The following is an 18,706-nucleotide window of genomic DNA, read 5'->3' as shown; positions in this document are numbered from 1 at the left end:
TTCCACAGGACTACATCCAGCATCTCTACGATCGTCTCCATGGGAGAATAGCAGCCTGCATTGCTGCGAAAGGTGGATATACACTGTACTAGTGCCGACATTGTGCATGCTCTGTTGCCTGTGTCTATGTGCCTGTGGTTCTGTCAGTGTGATCATGTGATGTATCTGACCCCAGGAATGTGTCAATAAAGTTTCCCCTTCCTGGGACAATGAATTCACGGTGTTCTTATTTCAATTTCCAGGAGTATAAATACGAGTCACATACGAATGAAATAAACAGGAAATACGGGGAAGTTAAGGCGAAATGGCTACATGAAAAATGTGAAGAAATCGAAAAACAAATGATTGTCGGAAGGACTGTTTCAGTATACAGAAAATTCCAACCATCCTTCAGTGAAATTAAAAGCAACTGTGGTAACACAAAGAGTGCAATGGGACTTCCACCGTTATACGCATAGGAGAGAGCGGGTAGGTGGAAATAATACATTGATGGCCTCTATTAGGCAGAGAACTTTTCTGATGACGTGATAGAAGGAATCAGAGTCGATAGGGAAGCGATAGGGGTATCCAGTACTAGGATGAGCTTTGGGAGGCTTAAAATTAAAGGCAGAGAGGGGACAGACAAATACCATTCCACTGGAATTTCTAAAAGCATTGGAGGAAGCGGCAACAAAATGATTATTCACATCGCTGTGTAGAATGTATCAGATTGGCGATATACCATCAGACGCTTGGAGAAAACATCACCTGCAAAATTCCCAAGACTGAGCCGTCAAGTGAGAGAATTTTCGCATGATCAGCTAAACAGCTCATGCATCCGCAAGAGTAATACGCAGAAGATTGGAAAAAAATGAGAATCTGTTACACGATAATCAGTTTAGCTTAAGAAAAGGTAAAAAGGCACCACACAAGCAATTCTGACATTTTGGTTGATAATGGAAGCAAGACTGAAGAAAAATCAAGACACGTTGATAGGATTTGTCGACATGGAAAAGAAGTTCGAAAATGTAAAATGGTTCAAGATGTTCGAAATTCTGAGAAAAACAGAGGTAAGCTGTAAGGAAAGAAGGGTAATGTCATACTATTACCCGTAACCGCCCCATCCGCCTGAGTGTAGATTTTATTATTAAATTCGAAGTAACTGTGAGACAATGCGATTTCCGAAAGAGGTACAAATTCATGTGACGCTACGATTGATGTTTTCCTGCACTGCAGTGATATATGTTCAATGATTTGTATTGTTTCTTGTAGGGGCACATTTTTATTGAATATGTGATGTCAAACGAGATGAGCTTCGCATTGGGTTCGATTTGGATGCCTATTTCTTTTGCCAAAGTGCGTGAGTTTTTTATTGTATATTGTTTTTTGAATGTAAATGATTCGGTCAATATCATATTGAGCTTTTTGCTTAGAAGGTAAGTCGGGCTATAAATGCAGTTAACGATCGGATATACAGGAGTGCATGTAGTCTACGTGTGCATGGCTTCAAACCCACACACGCATTTTCACAAAATCAGATAAACAGCAAAGACAAAAAAGGCTATCACATCATGTAATCCCATTTTAAATGATTTTGAGACAAAAAGGTGGTGCGGTTATGAACCCATGCATACCTAGACTAAGATACGCAAGCTTTTGATTCTTGTGTATCTAGTCGTAAGCTGCGTTAAAAGTCCGACTTACCTACTCAAAAGCTCAATACGATACTGACACAATGTACAATAAAAAATTTACCCACTTTACCAAAAGAGATAGAAGTCATCCAAATTCCACACAATACAAAGCTCATCCGTTTTGCTATCAGCAATATATATACGAATGTGCAAGTACAAGAAACAATTACAATCATTAAACATAACTAACTGCAGTTCAGGAAAAACATCCGTTGATTCTGTATCTCTTTTGGAAGTTGCATTATCTCAGAACTGCTTCAGATACAAAATTATTTACAAATTACATCTTTTTTTTATCACGTTTCATTTGTCATTTTACCAGTCCGTTTATTCATGTCAGAATTTGTGGTATATCGTTTATCTCGATCGACATTTGGTGGCGTCAGAAGCCGCAGGCTAAAAAACGCTGCCTCAGCTAAAAGGAGGGGGAAGGGTTAATGTGTGGAGACACGGTTTTGTTTGTGTGACAGGTTTTTTTTGCCAACATTAATTTTAGCCTTGTTGAATTTTCGACTAGTGTTAGTGTTAGAATCTGTTGTATTACAAAGGGATAAATAAATATATTAGCCTAGGTGAAAAAATTATTTTACTGGTTGACTGTCGTCATAAATAAAATTCAAAAATCTTTTAAAAAAAGGTGAGGACCTACACCTTTGGAATAGACAACGAAGTGAAATAGTAAAAGGTAAGTATGGTAACGACAAAAGTCGTGAACTACATGATCTACGTATTTCCAATAACAGGAGCTCGAAAACCACGGAATGAAAAATAAACTCTATGTATACCACGACCGCCTGAACGTTGACAGAACGTAAATCTCGTACCATTTTTCTTAGCCGAGAATGTGGAGCTATGGTAAGCATTTCGCTCGTTCGAGCTACACGCTAATTGCTGTCGATCTAATAAGACTCATTTTAAACTAAGACATTGTCAACTCCTCTGCTATAGGTTTCGTTCTATTTCAGTTCTGCAACATTCAAAGCAAATGCTATTCTCTCTTTAGTCCGAAAAAGTTCGTACCCTGATTAGGAAGTACACGAAATGCAACTTTGTCGTTTATTGAAGCCATTCAGACCGAGTTTGAATGTAACACTGGTCCGTAGCAACAAGCACTTTCTACAGTACTGATCCCTGCTTACAAGCGTACCATCGCTCTCGTCGAGGTTCATTAGGGTGCAGCAAGCATTAGTGTACTTTCCAAAGCATCTCTGCTACCCGATGCGTTGATTATCGTGTGTTCTGCCGGGGAACTGCTGCCGAATGAATAAGCTGGGATTCCTCTGCCTCGCTGGACAGGGGGTGCCTACGAAGCGAATTCCGAACAATGACTATCGGCCTGCATTGTCCTGTCCAACCACCTCGCCTTCATCCGAATTAGACCGTCCGCTCGTAACACGAATCAAACAACGAAGCAAAGTACCGTCACGTGTCAAGCACAAAATTCTGTTCATATGTCAGTAGTGACAGCGGCTCACAAGTTGCTACACACGCTGTCGTTTAAGACATGGCTACCGAAATCAGCAACAGTAAAACGAAAGCCACAACGTTGAACACTGATTTCAAACTCTCACAATCGGATGAAATTTGCTATATGAAACTCATTGGGTAACTTTCGTACCACTGTGTGGACGCTGCAAATATCGTTGTGTCGCGTGGTGTAGTTGCTCCTTGCCACGGTTCACGCGGCTCCCCCCGCGGAGGTTCGAGTCCTCCCTCGGGAATGTGTGTGTGTGTGTGTGTGTGTGTGTGTGTTGTCCTTAGAGTAAGTTAGTTTAAGTTGGATTAAGTAGTGTGTGAGCCTAAGGACCGCTGACAGCAGTTTGGTCCCATAGGAACTTACCACAAAAAATATTGAATACCGTTGACTGCGACGTTAGAAAAAGAAATTTGTTACTGACTTTGGGTTCGATAGTAGTCTCTTTACAAGACGATGAACGCAGAACTGGATTCAGTGAGACGACAATACTAGGCCTGCAACTCGCTCCCACGTACTTAGTGGCATAACAGAACACGTACCACTATTTATCCCTGCCTTCTCGCTTCTGCTTCGTTTTACTCCTTTTTATTTCAGGGTAAAATGATATTCAACATACTTCATGAATACGTTTAAAAAATACAAATTTTTCATATTCATTGGTTGCTTTAAAAATGTCTTCTCAGATTTCTGCCCTCGACTTCTCTCAAAATACCGTGACTGAATCATTATGTCTGGTTCGGTGATACGATATTTATCTTCTGTGTTCTGAACCTAACTGATCAGATTATTTTACAGTTAACAGTTGACCATCATGGTGGAATAAATGTCTGACGTACCAATAAATGAAGGTAGCTATTTTTCAAAAAATAATTGCGTTTTGCTTGTGAACTTTCTGTGAGAAATAATCGAAAGATTTACATAAACAACCCTAGGTGCCCTCCAACAGTACTGTTCGATATAGAAATCAACATTAAAGTCTCCACAAACAATAACTCTCCAATTAAGAATTCGTTTCCTAATTACAATTAGCTGCTTTATGATACTTAAGATATTTTCTGCTGGCTGCCAGTAAACTGCTTCTGCGTTTGCTAATGCATGATAGTAACATAACATTCACAGGTCTATTCTGATCATTAACTTCAATGACTTGCAACTTACCTTAATTTTTTGATTGTATAACCACCCCTTTTTTGCCATAGCTTAGAAACCGATGTAAGTTTTTCTTGAGTCGGGCGACTGATCCAGTGTAGGATTTTTTATTGTCTGTCGAACCATATTGTTTATGTTGTGGCAGCGGATAACACGTTCACAAAAAAATGCAGAAAAACAGAACGATCACTAAATAGATGTATTTGTCTATCTTCTTACAAAATTTGAACCTATTCGTACAAGTTTAAAACATAAATGTGGTCGCATTCTGGAGGACGACGGTTCAATCCCGCGTCCGGCCATCCTGATTTAGGTTTTCCGTGATTTCCCTAAATCGCTCCAGGCAAATGCTGGGATGGTTCCTCTGAAAGAGCACGGCCGACTTCCTTCCCTGTCCTTCCCTAATTCGATGAGACCGATGACCTCGCTGTTTGGTCTCTTCCCCCAAAAAAAACCAACCAACCAACCATAAAAGTGGCCCGCTTAAGAAAAACTTGGAATTGTTTTTGCACGTAAAATTCTAATGAAACTAGACTTTTGGGAGCAAGTTTTCAATTTTATCGTAATAATACATTTTTTAATTATTTCATTCACTTTGAACCGTTTCCGCGCATTCAGTTCGTGTAAGAACGAATTTCACATACTATGTTTTGCTCGATTTTAACCATCGTATCTCGACAACGGATAAAGATCAGTGGATAAAAAAAATTCGTTTTGATTTTATCCTTTTATCTAAATTCGCGCAAAGTTTGAACCGATTCGCACAAGTCTGAAATATAGAAGCAACGCGCTCCCAGATAAACGGTTAAAACTTGTCTTAGACCGAGGTCCAATACACCAGTTGACCAAATTTGAAGAATCAGTCTCGCCCCAGTCCGGAGTTATTTAAGGATGACTTTTTGTGGACCCTAAACGAGGGTGACTGTTTTTGCACGTAAAATCCGAACAGAGCACACACAGATGGTGTCGTTAGCTGAGCATTAATTTCAGCCCAATTAAAATATTTTGCAAAAAGGAATTAATCGATTCGCACAATTTGCTGGGACGCCAGCTCCGGGTGTCCGTTCAAACATTGCTTAATACACTAAAACATAGCTGCAGTAAGACAGATTTTCGAATGGCTACACAAATGCCCGCTGGTTCGTTCTACAGCAAAAAGTTTTTACGCCATGCTACTAGCTGAAAGAGTAACCGACCACCAACAACACCCAAACGGCATATTTGTTATTGCGCTTCAGCGATGTAACGGTGACGTACACATTGCAGAATTAACAGCTTTCAGCAGTAGTAAGAATTACTGCAGCTCCAGAAGTGATCATCATCATCTCTTTTGCAAACCAACCCACATGAAAGCAACAGCCGGCCGTAGTGGCCGAGCTGTTCTAGGCGCTTCAGTCTGGAACAGCGCGACCGCTACGGTCGCGGGTTCGAATCCTGCCTCGGCCATGTATGTGTGTGACGTCCTTAGGTTAGTAAGGTTTAAGTAGTTCTCTAAGTTCTAGGGGACTGATGACCTCAGCTGTTAAATCCCATAGTGCTCAGAGCCATTTGAACCATTTGTAAGCAACACAGACATTCCTCTATTTCAGTTCCTAACGACACCGCAGCAACTCGGATAAACGTCCATTTTGACAATAAAATTTTGCGTGGCATGTTCGGCTAAAAGTTACTTCTTCAGCGAAAGATAATGATTAATATTTTGATAAATTTGAGTTTTTAAAAATAATCCATAAATGATAATTATTCAGCAACAATAGCATAACTTAGATCATTTAAGCTAGAATACTTTAAATAGTGAAACTTACTAATGCCCTAATAGAAAATTACGACGGAGGTTCAGATGAAAACCTTATTTTTTATAATGCCAATGAAGTAATACATAAAAATTGCAGATTTATCATCTTTCAACGTAGTCCCCACGACGTATAATGCACACATTCCACAGCTTCAAATGAGCACGGATTCCCATGAGAAGAATTCTTTAGGAAGTGAATGCAGCCTCTAGCGTACCGTGGTTTTCAACCCTTCACCGCTTCTGAAATGTTTGCGTCTTAGCGCTTCTCTGAGCCGTCAAAACACACGAAAATGACTAAGGTGAAGATGGGTGTTCAATAGATTCAGCTATACATCGTGTTGCAGCTACGGTTGAAAGGGCAGTGTGGGAATGAGTATTTTCGTGCTTCAGCAAAACACCTGCAGTTAGAAATCCTCGACGCTTACGCCTGATCGCAAGGCGAGGGTGATATCGTAGCAGAGCTGAGTATGTATTGCTGATTACTGTTAATGGCCTTTCCAGTAAAGCTCCAAAATTACTCCATTTGCATCTCGAAAGAGTGTGAGCACGACTTTTCCTGCCGACGGTTGAGTACGTAATTTTTTTGGTTTTAGCGAAGAGCTATAGCCCCATTTCTTGCTCGATTTTTTCGTTTCGGATTGGTGACAGTTGCACCCAGGTTCCATCTCCTGCCACAATTCTGTACAGAAATTCATTATCTTCTATCTGGAAACGATCCAAGAGTTCCTCACGGGCGTCGAACCAATGATCTCTCAATTCGGCAGTCAGCTGGCGTGGCTGTCGTATTGCGGGCACTTTACTGAATCGAGGCATATCATGGACAACACTGTGTGCTGAACCTGCACTAACATCCAAAATATTGTCTGTTTCATTTACGCCTGTTTTCCTTCACAAGCTCTTCCACTATAACATTACTTTCTTTCGTTACTTCGTGATGCCTGGCCCGGGCGTGGAGCATTTTCCAAGGAAGTCACGCCTTTTTTAAGACATCCTGCGCCAATCGCACAGTTGCTGCTGGGACACACACGAATCACCGTTCTGTGATTTCGACCTGTGACGCAATTCTGCTGGTTTAACAGCTTCACAACTCAAAATATGTATCAAAGATTCGCTGCTCCAACGCTATGCTCTCCGACAGGGTCTGCGATCCAAACTGACACAGGTTCATTTTTGTTGATGCAACAAACACGTTGCCAACTATTCGTTATTTGGCGAAATACAAGGCTAGCCTCTGCTTGTTGCAACGTCGATACTTCGATACTACAGCTTTCAGAAATTTTATCAAACGTTTAAGGATTTTTTTTTTTTTTTTTTTTTTTAAATCGTCCTCGCACTTACGATGTATAAATTGCACTGCGTTCGGAGAGTTACTCTGCACTGGACTACGGGCTGCGGATAGACAACGTTGGAAGTTTGAAATAAAATTGGCAGAAATGCTATTTTCGTAGATATTCGATTATTTTTTAATTAGTTCAACTGTTGCATTACATTGGTTACCTGGTTCGGTTGGTGAATACTATTAAATGTGATGTGCGGTGTTTAAATGTTCAGTTCGTTTACAAATTAAGTTGCTTTCAATTGAGGCACGCATTTTTCTTGTTGAATATGTGTTTCGACAACGCCATAAATACGCAGATTTAGTCATTTGCTGAAAAAATACAGAAAATGCTGTTTCTCATCTTAATGAGGTTCGTCGACTTACTGGGAAATTTCGAGAGACAGGCTGAGTGTTAGATGCTGAACGAACTGGAAGACCATGTGGACTAATCCAACAGAAACTGTCGGACATTTCTGCTTCTATGCACCAGAGCCCAGGAAAATCATTGCGGATGTTGACACAAGAAAAAGTATCGGGCTTTCCACCGCACGTAAAGCTGTTAGGCAAACACTGAAATTGTTCCCGGATAAAATGACACGAGTGCACGAATTGCAAGATGAGGATCATGAAAAGCGAATCCGTTACTGCAAATGGGTTACACCGTTTATTGAGAGGTATACCGCCAATATTCTTGATGTCACCTTCTATACTGGCAAGGTCTGATTCCGTCTCCCTAGTCACATTAACACACAGAACACACCAGTATGATCAACGGAGAGGCCTCGTGTTGTGCTTGAAACACCACTGCATGATCAGAAAATTGGGGTGAGGTTAGCAATACCCAAACGGCGCACTATTGGATATTTATTTTTTGAAGAAACCGTGAATATTGAACGTTATTGTTTTATTATCTACGATTTCATTGGTCAACTAAAGGTAGACGAGATCAACAATTCGTGGCTTCAATAACATGGTGCTACTGCCCATATAGCCAGAAACATGATGCGTCTCCTCGAAGAGTTTTTTGGGGAACGTGTCGTCTCAGAAAACCTATGTCCCCTTCGCTAACCTGCCCTTATTCCACCAAACCTTTTTCTCTGCAGAGCAGCAAATTTTTAGTCTATCGCTATCGCCTACGCACGCTTTGTGACTTAAAAACTGAAATAGCTGCGTATGTGAGAAGCACATCAGAATCACATCTACAGAATGCGTTTTCCAATCAAATAAAGCGGATTCGGACTTGTATAGCAAGCCGAGGACATCTTTTACAACCTGTGTTGTACAACAATTTTCCGAACACCTTGAATCTGCGAAAGAAAATGAAAATTGTTTACAATTAATAACGTTGATAACGAGCAGTAGGGCATGTTTTTTGATCGAAAGAGTTGCTCAATGGAAGTTATTTGAGACATGAAATCGCTTACTGCCATGTGAACTACGCAGGATTTCCCATATCTTAATCCTTAAATACTCGCGCTGGTGTGATACATGCACCATCTCTCTCTTTCTGCTGATTCTCTGAAGAAACTGTGCTGCTCAATCTTGGCGATTCACTTATCGTATCAATGAAGTCTGCAAACTTGCTGGTGCGGTAAAATTTCGACGGACATTCATTGTGTGTTTTCATGTTTAATTGCTAAAACTTTGTCTGCTAACTCTTTTTGTACGCGCTAAACTCACTATATGTCTACAATAACCATAAGTAGCCGTATTTACATAACTTTGGGCCTTAAAGTGCGAATCAAGAGGATGGTGTACACATTACACCACGCGAGCAATAACGGAACAAAAAGGGTGCAACTACTTGAGGCTTCGATTCCCGGCTGGGTCGGAGATTTTTTCTGCTCAGGGACTGGGTGTTGTGTTGCCCTTATCATCATTATTTCATCCCCATCGTCACGCAAGTCACCGAAGTGACGTCAACTCGAAAGACTTGCACCAGGCGAACTGTCTACCCGTTCCATTTTCATGGGTAAGAATTATGCAGCCGGTGTAAGATCCTAAACTATTCTGAGACCAGGAACCAGATGAACAGCTGAATAAATAAGGGGTAGGATGCACTATTTTGTAATGTGGCTACGTTTTACAATGAGATATTGCCTGCCGTGGCCAAGCTAGTGACGCAGATTTGAAAAAAAGGAAAAAAAAATCTGTGACAAACACAATATATGACTGATGGTTGAAAATGGAGCATTATTCGGTGTAAGAAATTGCAAAGATGTGTTTCATGCATGGTGCAGCAAAACGTTAATGCCAGGAAATGGAAGGAAGACACACAGGAAAGTTCCACAGTAACATAGTCTGAACTGGAAGAAACATACCGCCTTGGATAGAATCCTACGAGAAACTGGATCGTTTAAACAACCGAAAACCGGTCACAGTTCTCGACAAAGGATAGTTAGCATGGTAGAATTCGAGGCGATGTTAGATCGTGAGATTAAAAGTACGTCAATAAGCACAAGTTGACCGAAAAATGTCCGCTTCGAAGAATACAGTGTGGAGGTTGGTAGTGGAGCAGCAATTACACCCCTACTATAAACTCGTGGAAGCAAGGGCGAGGGAGCAAGGAGACAAAGGATTCTGAAACCAGAATGCAGTTCTTTCAGCGGAGTATCCAATGCAGTACTGAAGTGCCTAACTTCGTAGAGTTTGGTCTGAAGGGCTTATTTCAATAGTGGTACAAGTCCATTTTTCTTCATTCTGAGATTCAGAGTTAATCGAGCGCTGAAAAATCTGCAGTTGAGATTCCAGAAACATTCAAGCATATGGCTTCTTTCTATTGACGAACCTTTCTTTCTCTTTATTTGGAACATTAATGTCAGAAGCATTATAGACAGAAAAGTGGAGGTAGTGGACTTGTACCACTATTGAAATACGCCCTCCATTTGTTCACGTATGGTTCCTCAAATAAATGTTCAAAGTGTGTGAATAGCTAAGGGACAAACTGCTTACGTCATCGGTCCCTAGACTTACACACTATTTAAACCAACTTAAAGTAACTTATGCTAAGAACAACACACACACCCATGCCCGAGGGAGGACTCGAACCTCCGGCGGGAGGGGCCTCTCAGTCCGTGTCATGACGCCACAAACCACGCGGCCACTCTGCGCGGCTATGGTTCCTCCTTCAACCTTGATGGTGCGTGTTCAGCTGCTGCCATATTTCTACCTGTTTCGATTAAAATTCATACGCCATTCTCGTCTCATACCATCGGCGGAGATTGTGTATGAATACACACATGCTGTCAAGGTGTAAAGTCTTAAGTTTTCTTAATACTCAGTTTATCCATGTTTGGAGAGCACTGCTTCTCTGCATCTGCGTACTGTATTGGTGAACAACAGCTACGGTTGCTAAAAAAAAACTCCTTTTGGAGTTCCACACCTCAATGAGTAAAAACGGAACCCTTGTAGGATTACTTTATTGTCCGTCCGTCTGTCTGTCTGTCTGTCCGACTGTTAAAACCCACTTTTCTCAGGCAAGTGGTTGGCGTGAAAAATTTAAACTTGCAAGTCTGTTCACTCAAAAGATACGGTCATTGATCTCACATATTTAGACACACGCAAACTCGTTCATCAAAACTTATTGGGTACTTCTCGTTGACTTGAGTCAGGAAATTTGGAAACAAGCAAGGTTTCACAGTACAAATAAAGGAAAAAAGTCGAAAATTGTTAATTTGTTACTATATCGCACGAACTTTTTTTAGTCATTTGTTAACCGTCTGCCTCTCCATCCGTCTATTAAGTACCACTAATCATAACGCAAAATTCGTCAAGATTCTCGATTTTCTGGGTGGAGGAACTATCTATACATATGATTCAGTTTGTATGGAACCCTCAGAGTGGTGCGAGGCCTACTCGTACTTCGCCAATTTTTGTATTTAGAAGTTGCAGCTTTTATACAGAATCCATTTTCTAGTGTACTATGAAACTGACGTTTCAAGTGCAACTAGTCGCTGTGCCTAATGATGTAATGAATATTTAATACTTTACGTAACAGAAATGTAGGAGTTTCGTTATGAAAAAACTCTAAATTTACACATGTACAATGTAAGTTCGGAAAAAGAGCAATGCAAATGTAGCTTTCTCTGTGCTATGGTGAAGCAAAGTCAAATTATTATGGACGTAAAAATCGGGTTTATTAAAAGTGATGTGTCCAATAACATCGTATGTAAAATGGGCATGTCGTGATTAGAAAAGCTCTACATTTTGATACTGTAAAAGCATTGGTATGCTTTAGCATTAAAAGAAATTAAACACGATCCAGTCACATTCACGTCACCACCGGCTATGTTCGACGTCAGAGTGCAAAAACCTCTCGCAGACGGAGGTGGCAGCACTAGCAGTGGAGGGTATGTAAAGCGCGTCAGCGGGACGCGGAAAACAGTGGAGTCGGTGCAGTAATGTGGAATCGGTTGGATTTACGTGAAGGCCAAAAGGGCATCATCAATTGCTTTCGAGCTACGCATGGGAACATTTTCGAAACGGCTAAGTTTGTAAACGGCTCATGTGCCGCCGTAGTTGAAGTACACCGTTCATGGTGAAATGGCGAAATCCAAAAAAGTCGCCGAGGCAACTGTAGTACATCACGGGTCATAGATGACGCCACGTGTCATAGATGACAAGGGGTGAACGACGCCTGCGGAGGTGTGTGTAGGCTAACAGACGTGCAACTGTTGAGCAATTGGGCGGCTACCAACAGTGTCCCCTCAACGACCATTCAGCGAACGTTGGTGGATATGAGCCTCCTCAGCAGACACCTGTTTCATGCACACATGCTGACTGCTGTCGATCGGCAACAAAGGCCGGAATTTACGCGCCACTATCGCAACTGTATGACCAATGAGTGGCGACTGGTGGATTTTCCCGATGAATCACGTTTTATGCTCCAACAGACAGATGGCCGCTGGCGTATACTGTGTGAAACGTCTAAATGAAAATATTCTGCACTATCGTCGAATGGGTGACTTTATCGTAACTGCGAGATTATTTTTGATACTGTATACCGTATGACTATATTCTATGAGGTGACCTACCTAGGAGAAAGGGAGGAAGTAAATCCTCCCTCTTAGCAGGATCTGTTACTCACCAATATTCTTAATACTGCTGAAGTCACACGAGACTCCTTGGGTTGGTCTTCGAGGAACAAACGTTTTTGATGTTACCCCGTACACTTACCTAATCATAACCCTACGAAGAAGGTTGCACGATCTGGTCTTCCGTGTCGCGCATGTTCTAAACTCAATTACATCCGAATTGGACAAGACAGATGTGGCTATACCTGGAACAAATGAGGTTGTTGCGAAACGGCGGCGTATGACAGTGTTGCATATGAACAGATAATAAGATACATTATGGAGAACTGCCAACTCCATATTATTACAGTAAGTCTGAAGCACTTAGGTGGTGTGAGACCGAGCGCAACTGTTATATTTAAGCCGCGCGGGATTAGCCGAGCGGTCTGAGGCGCTGCAGTCATGGACTGTGCGGCTGGTCCCGCCGGAGGTTCCAGTCCTCCCTCGGTCATGGGTGTGTGTGTTTGTCCTAAGGATAATTTAGCTTAAGTAGTGTGTAAGCTTAGGGACTGATGACCTTAGCAGTTAAGTCCCATAAGATTTCACACACATTTGAACATTTTGAACATATTATATTTAAGCATTAAACAGTTAATTCATTGCATTTGTTCTATAATGTCATACGATAATAGCAGTAGTCAATTTGTAGGCTGGTATTATAGAAGAGTAACTAGTAGGACATATTTTGATGCCACCTCATGCAAGAGACGAGACTTTCATCCACAGTGTGCCGCCACAATTGTTGGACACTGTTCCTATTGTTGTTCGTGACAGGTTGTCGTTACGACATGACAGTACAACATCGACTTTAATATTACTGTCATTGAACACCTGAACAACAGACGCCCTTATATTTGAATTGCAAGATGAGATTCCGTCCCGTAGCCTAAACGATCGCCGGATCTCACTCCTGTGGATTTCTTTCTTGATGGTTTTCAAGAAGTCGTTGGAGTGTGAAACGTCAGCATAAAACAAAGAGGAACTGGTTGATAGGGTCCTAGCTGCTTGTGTCATTGAGCAGTTGCGCGGTTGTAATGCATGCACTGAGACAGGTGGCCATCATTTCGAACAGTTGTCACTTGAAGTTAAAATATTGTGGGTTATTAGGCCTCGTCATGTTTCTTCTAACATGTTCGACGTTTCGACCCCTCTGCTGGGATCTTCCTCAGGATCTTTTGGTTTCCACTACTGCTACAACAGTGTTGTTCAGTGACAACGGCCACGAAATCTTGCAGACTTATAAGTTGTCAGTTGGTGTGAATTTCTTCTGTGAATCAGAAGTTAAATATTCATTCCCGACCATTAGTTCCTTAATCAAAGTAGTCATATTGTTAATATTTTGTGCCAGTTTCCCACTAATTATTGAATTTTGATTCTTATCAAAGGTCTTTCAAATAATTGCTTTGAGAATCTTCGATGGTTTTTATGTCTCATCTCTTTTATGTATTCCCACTGGGCCCTCTGGACTTTGGACTCTAAATTTCTCGGATAAAGTTAATACTGAAATGCATTTTAAAATATAGGGTGCTTAAGAAGGAACCCGCTAGTTTTAACTATAAATGTAATTGGGAAATTAATGAAAAATTACATCAATGAGAATGTATCATGAAGGAGAATTCCTTCAAGTCTTTTTAAATGTTGGTAGACGTCAACGTGGGATCCATTTTTTGCCCTGCGCACGTCGAGACGATATTTTACTTCTCGCCACGTATTCACCAACATTTCAGGTGTAACTATCCTAAGCACCACGATTCTTTCCCGTAAATGACTGATGTCTCTGATCTTTTCACTGTACACAACATTTTTTATGTGGCCCCGAAAGAAAAAGTCCAGTGGGGTTATGTCTAGGCTTCGTGGTGACCGACATATTGGGCCAGCCCTGCCTATCCACCTCCCTGGAAAGCCGCACGCACATGGTTACTGTAAAGAGGTGGGGCGCCATCTTGTTGAATAAACACAAGCCTCTTTTCTGCCTCAGTATCGCCCATTTGGTAAAGACGTACTCTGTCAACATGTCACAGTAAACGTCCCCGTTTATTGTTTTTTCTACAAAAATGAAAGGACCAATTACACGATCTTCCATCAAACCGCACCGTACATTAACTTCGGAAGGGTGACATTGATGCTGAATAACTTATGCGGATGCTCTGCCCCTCCAAATTCTGCAGTTATGAGGATTAACTGTTCGACTGACATGAAATGTAGCCTCACACTCCACACACTGCACACTGAAATGAGGGCACAGAAAAAAAAAAAAAAACCAGCACTGATGCCGTCTCAAGGTCAAGGGGAGCCAAACTTGGAGAGTTGATGAGTCAAACAACACAAACTAGAATTGTGTATGTCACATTGTACAGATTCTAGGACACATTAAAACCGGGGAGTTCTTTTTCAAACACCCTGCACTGCTGCTCAGTGCACTGGACCTTGCTTCTCAAGGAATGACTCAGTTAAGCACCGCCAATGTCAGGGCTCTCAGTGGCTAAATTGCTCTGAGCACTATGGGACTTAGCTTCTGAGGTCATCAGTCCCCTAGAACAATGAACTACTTAAACCTAACTAACCTAAGGACATCACACACATCCATGCCCGAGGCAGGATTCGAACCTGCGACCGTAGCGGTCGCGCGGTTCCAGACTGTAGACTCTTTAGAGGCAAGCTTGGATGGGGGAAGGCAATCCCACGTATCCCTTTGAAAAGAATCATCACAGCACTAGACTTAAGTGATTTATGGATCCCACAGGAAACCTAATATTTGATGGATAGACGGGGTACTGAATCCTATCTCACACACTGTGCCATCCCGTTTGGTGACGCTTACTGGTCACAGAAAATGTTTTCCATAGTTCAGTACTGCCGCTAGGAGTAACCGCGCCACAACGGAGTGATATCTGGCCTTAAATACACGGCAATGTGCAACGGGGTACGCAGCCAACAGTCTGCTCCGCTTACAGACACGGCAGGAGTTATAATTTCAAGACGAACTGTATATTCGATACTCTCCGCAAATGACCTGTACACCAGACGTCCGGCAGTGTACGTCCTGTTCAATATGCCTGTCATCATTGGCGATTATGTTTCGCCGACAAATAGCGAAATTTTTCGTGATACCCTGAAGTTTAGGCACATCTAAGCTGTCCGTTACCACCTGAACGGCTGTTTTCAGCTCAGGGATGGTTTTTAGGACATTGCTGTACACCTTGTCTTTAATACAGCCCCACAAAAAAGAGTCGGATGTTTTCAGATCCGCAGAATATAGCGGTCAATCGAGCCCATGCCAGTGGCCCCTGGGTACCCCACAGAATGCGGTCCCCAAAGTGCTCGTGCAGGAGATAAAACACTCTTCTGCTTCAATGGGGTCGAGCTCCGTCTTGCATGAACTACATCTTGTCGAAATCAGGGTCACTGTGGATGAAATAATCTTCCAAAACCTTCACATACCGTTCGGTAGTCACCGTTCCGTTAAGGAATGTCGGGCCGACTATTCTCTGACTGGACATTTCACACCATACAATCACTCATTGAGGGTGAAGAGACTTCTCGACCGCGAAATGCAGATTCTCAGTCCCTCAAATACGACAGTTTCGCTTATTGAAGAACCCATCCAAATGAAAGTGGGCTTCGTCTGTAAACCGAACCATACAGCGCATACTAATTCCCATCATGCCCCGCGGCAAACCATGCAGTTTGAACATCCTAACGCAAACCGTTCAGAAGTTACGACAGTTTTATTTCATATGGTTCAATAATACATACTCCACGCACGATGGAGAACCTCCTCATTTTAGTGTTAATCTCCGTCGGCTTCTAAATAACAGATTCAGTGATAAATGTATGGCAAAGATTGACCAATTGTCTGTCCCACACTGGGACCGGTGACTTCGCTGTTTGGTTCCCCAGAATCAACCACGCAACTGGCTTTCACACTCTCCTGACCTAAACCCAATGGACGTTTATTTCTGTGGGCATCTGAAATCTCTGGTGTGTGGAACCCCAGTACGAGATATTCAGTATCTCCGTGATTTCCGTGCCAGTATTATGGGAGGCTGTGAAACCATACACAATATTCCACGGATAAATCAGCGCATCCGAGGTTCACTACGAAGGCGGGTAATTGCTTGAATCAATGCCCACGGAGTGCATACTGACCAGGAGAGAAAGAGTTGCACTGTCCATAAGTTAACGTTACGCTGGCACAGAAAAATACTGCTCAAGTTCCTTTTAAACTAAAGGATCCAGTAGATAAAGCGAAAAGTTTTAAAGATAAATTGAAATAATTTCTGCCTGACACTTCTTTTTGTCCCATGGATTAGTTTCTGATCATTGAGTAGAATTATTATATTTTATTTTACAATAAGATTAAACTTATAAAATAAATTACACCAATGGACAGCATTAGGAATATTTTAATAGAGAATGTATTTGTTTGTAAGCCCACAGAACGTTACACATCACATCCCGTTGTCTCAAGCACAGTCCGAACATACAAATAACCATCTAATTAACAATACTGAAAGGTCATTTTTCTTCTTGGCCATTTTAAAGCGATAATTTACAGATTTAGAAAATAAAATCTACATTTCAAATCTCAAATATTTTCGGTCTTCAACCTTGCCGTGTCGCCTCACTGCAGTTTCCGTTGTTCCCCGGATTAATTGCAAAAGCAACGGTGGGTTTTCCGTCAAGGCAAAGATTAAGACTCAGTGTTGCTTCCTACAGTGTAAAGATGTACACTTCTTAATACTGTAAAAATTCAGTTCATAAATGTTTCTTTCTTCCTTCTCAACTGATCCTCGAACTTCTTACACAACTACGACTCTGTGTCAAGAATTTCTACTTATCAGAAATCTTGTCACCTGGAGAGTAATAATACGGTAAACAGGAAATGACTGACACTCGTAAACCACCCAAGTCGCAATCTTATTCTCGTTCTTTTTCTCTTTTTTCAGAGAAGATTAGCTGTAGCGACTGGTAAACAGCTTTCGCAACGACACGGCGAAGCCAGCCGAGAGACTATACCGAGCTAGGCCGCACTGGTCTAAACACCCCACGGCTCCGATAAAGGCAAGTACCTATCGCTGAGAGTTTGCATGCTTGTGCACCTTGTAACTCCATTTAGCGCGATACTGAGGTATGTAACATCTGCCTCACATGACTATACCTCGCCGTTCTTACACAATGTCTTGTTTGTTTGAACTAATGGTGAAATTACAAACATATATGTGCCATTGATGCTGCAGGCGCTCTGTGTTTAACCCTCGTAGTACAGTGCTGAACAGAAGAATTAAAACACTAAAAAACAAAAAGAGAGGGAGATATGCGTGTCGCAGATGATTATCGGAGATAGGTTACAGTTTCAGTCCAACATTACAAATTTTTGAGCGTTTTAAAGCTACCGTCGTTAGCTGTTGGTGAATCTTTGTGGGTGTAGCATGACGGAGTGTACCTCACATTTTATCACAGGGTCCATTTATGCAAGGTATGTATACACTGAGCGAGTAGTAAACGAAATTCAGGTGAAAGGAAATTTATGTTCCGGGATAAGAAAAAAATACTTCTAAGTTTGCCACCAACATTGTAATTCTGTCAGAGAGAACAAAGGACCTGGAAAGTTTATTGAGTGGAATGTAAAATGTCTTCAAAGAAGGTTACAGATGAATTTCAAAAAAGTAAAACCAGGGCATGGGGTGTAGAATCATATCGGCAGTTCTCAGGGAATTATATCGGGAAGTTAGACATTAAAAGTAATAGATGTGCTTTGCTGTATGAGCTGACAAAGAACTGGTGATGGCTGGAATACAGAACATATAAAATGCAGATTGGCAGTCACAAGAAAGGCGTTTTTGCAAAAAGAAAAATCTAAATGATACGAATACTTTTCTAAAAGTATTGACTAGAGAGTAGCCCCGTACAAAAGTGAATCATAGACAGTAAACATGTAAGAGAAGAAGAGAATACAAAATTCTGAAATATAGATCTACAGAAGAATGATGAAGATTAGATGTGTAGACTGGATAGCTTATGTATGGGTAATGGATCGAACTGGCGAGAAATAAAACTTCGGGACTACATTAAAAGGAGATGGTTTACAGAATGCCTCCAGAAACAGCTACTAGTCAATTTGGAATGGAGGCAAGTGCAGGGGATAGAAAATGTAGAGAGCAGGGGCGGCCAACAATTTGGAACACAAGCCACGCCCTGCCTGCACATTTCCTCCACCAC

The 18,706-nt window shown here is 41.6% G+C and overlaps 1 long non-coding RNA gene across 1 annotated transcript in view; it reads left to right on the top strand.

Moving 5' to 3' along the window:
* Positions 1-17,549, top strand: part of LOC126418888 (uncharacterized) — a 580,721-nt gene extending 563,172 nt beyond the window's left edge. Inside the window, exon 5 of the long non-coding RNA XR_007575902.1 lies at positions 17,434-17,549. This is a non-coding gene — a long non-coding RNA (uncharacterized LOC126418888). The remainder of the gene's footprint in view (positions 1-17,433) is intronic.
* The last annotated feature ends 1,157 nt before the right edge of the window (positions 17,550-18,706 follow it).

This window comes from Schistocerca serialis, chromosome 9 (genome assembly GCF_023864345.2).
Source record: "Schistocerca serialis cubense isolate TAMUIC-IGC-003099 chromosome 9, iqSchSeri2.2, whole genome shotgun sequence".
In the NCBI taxonomy this organism is placed as follows: Eukaryota; Metazoa; Arthropoda; class Insecta; order Orthoptera; family Acrididae; genus Schistocerca; species Schistocerca serialis.
The sequence above is the reverse complement of the archived record's forward strand: the minus strand, read 5'-3'. Positions and strand labels throughout refer to the sequence as shown.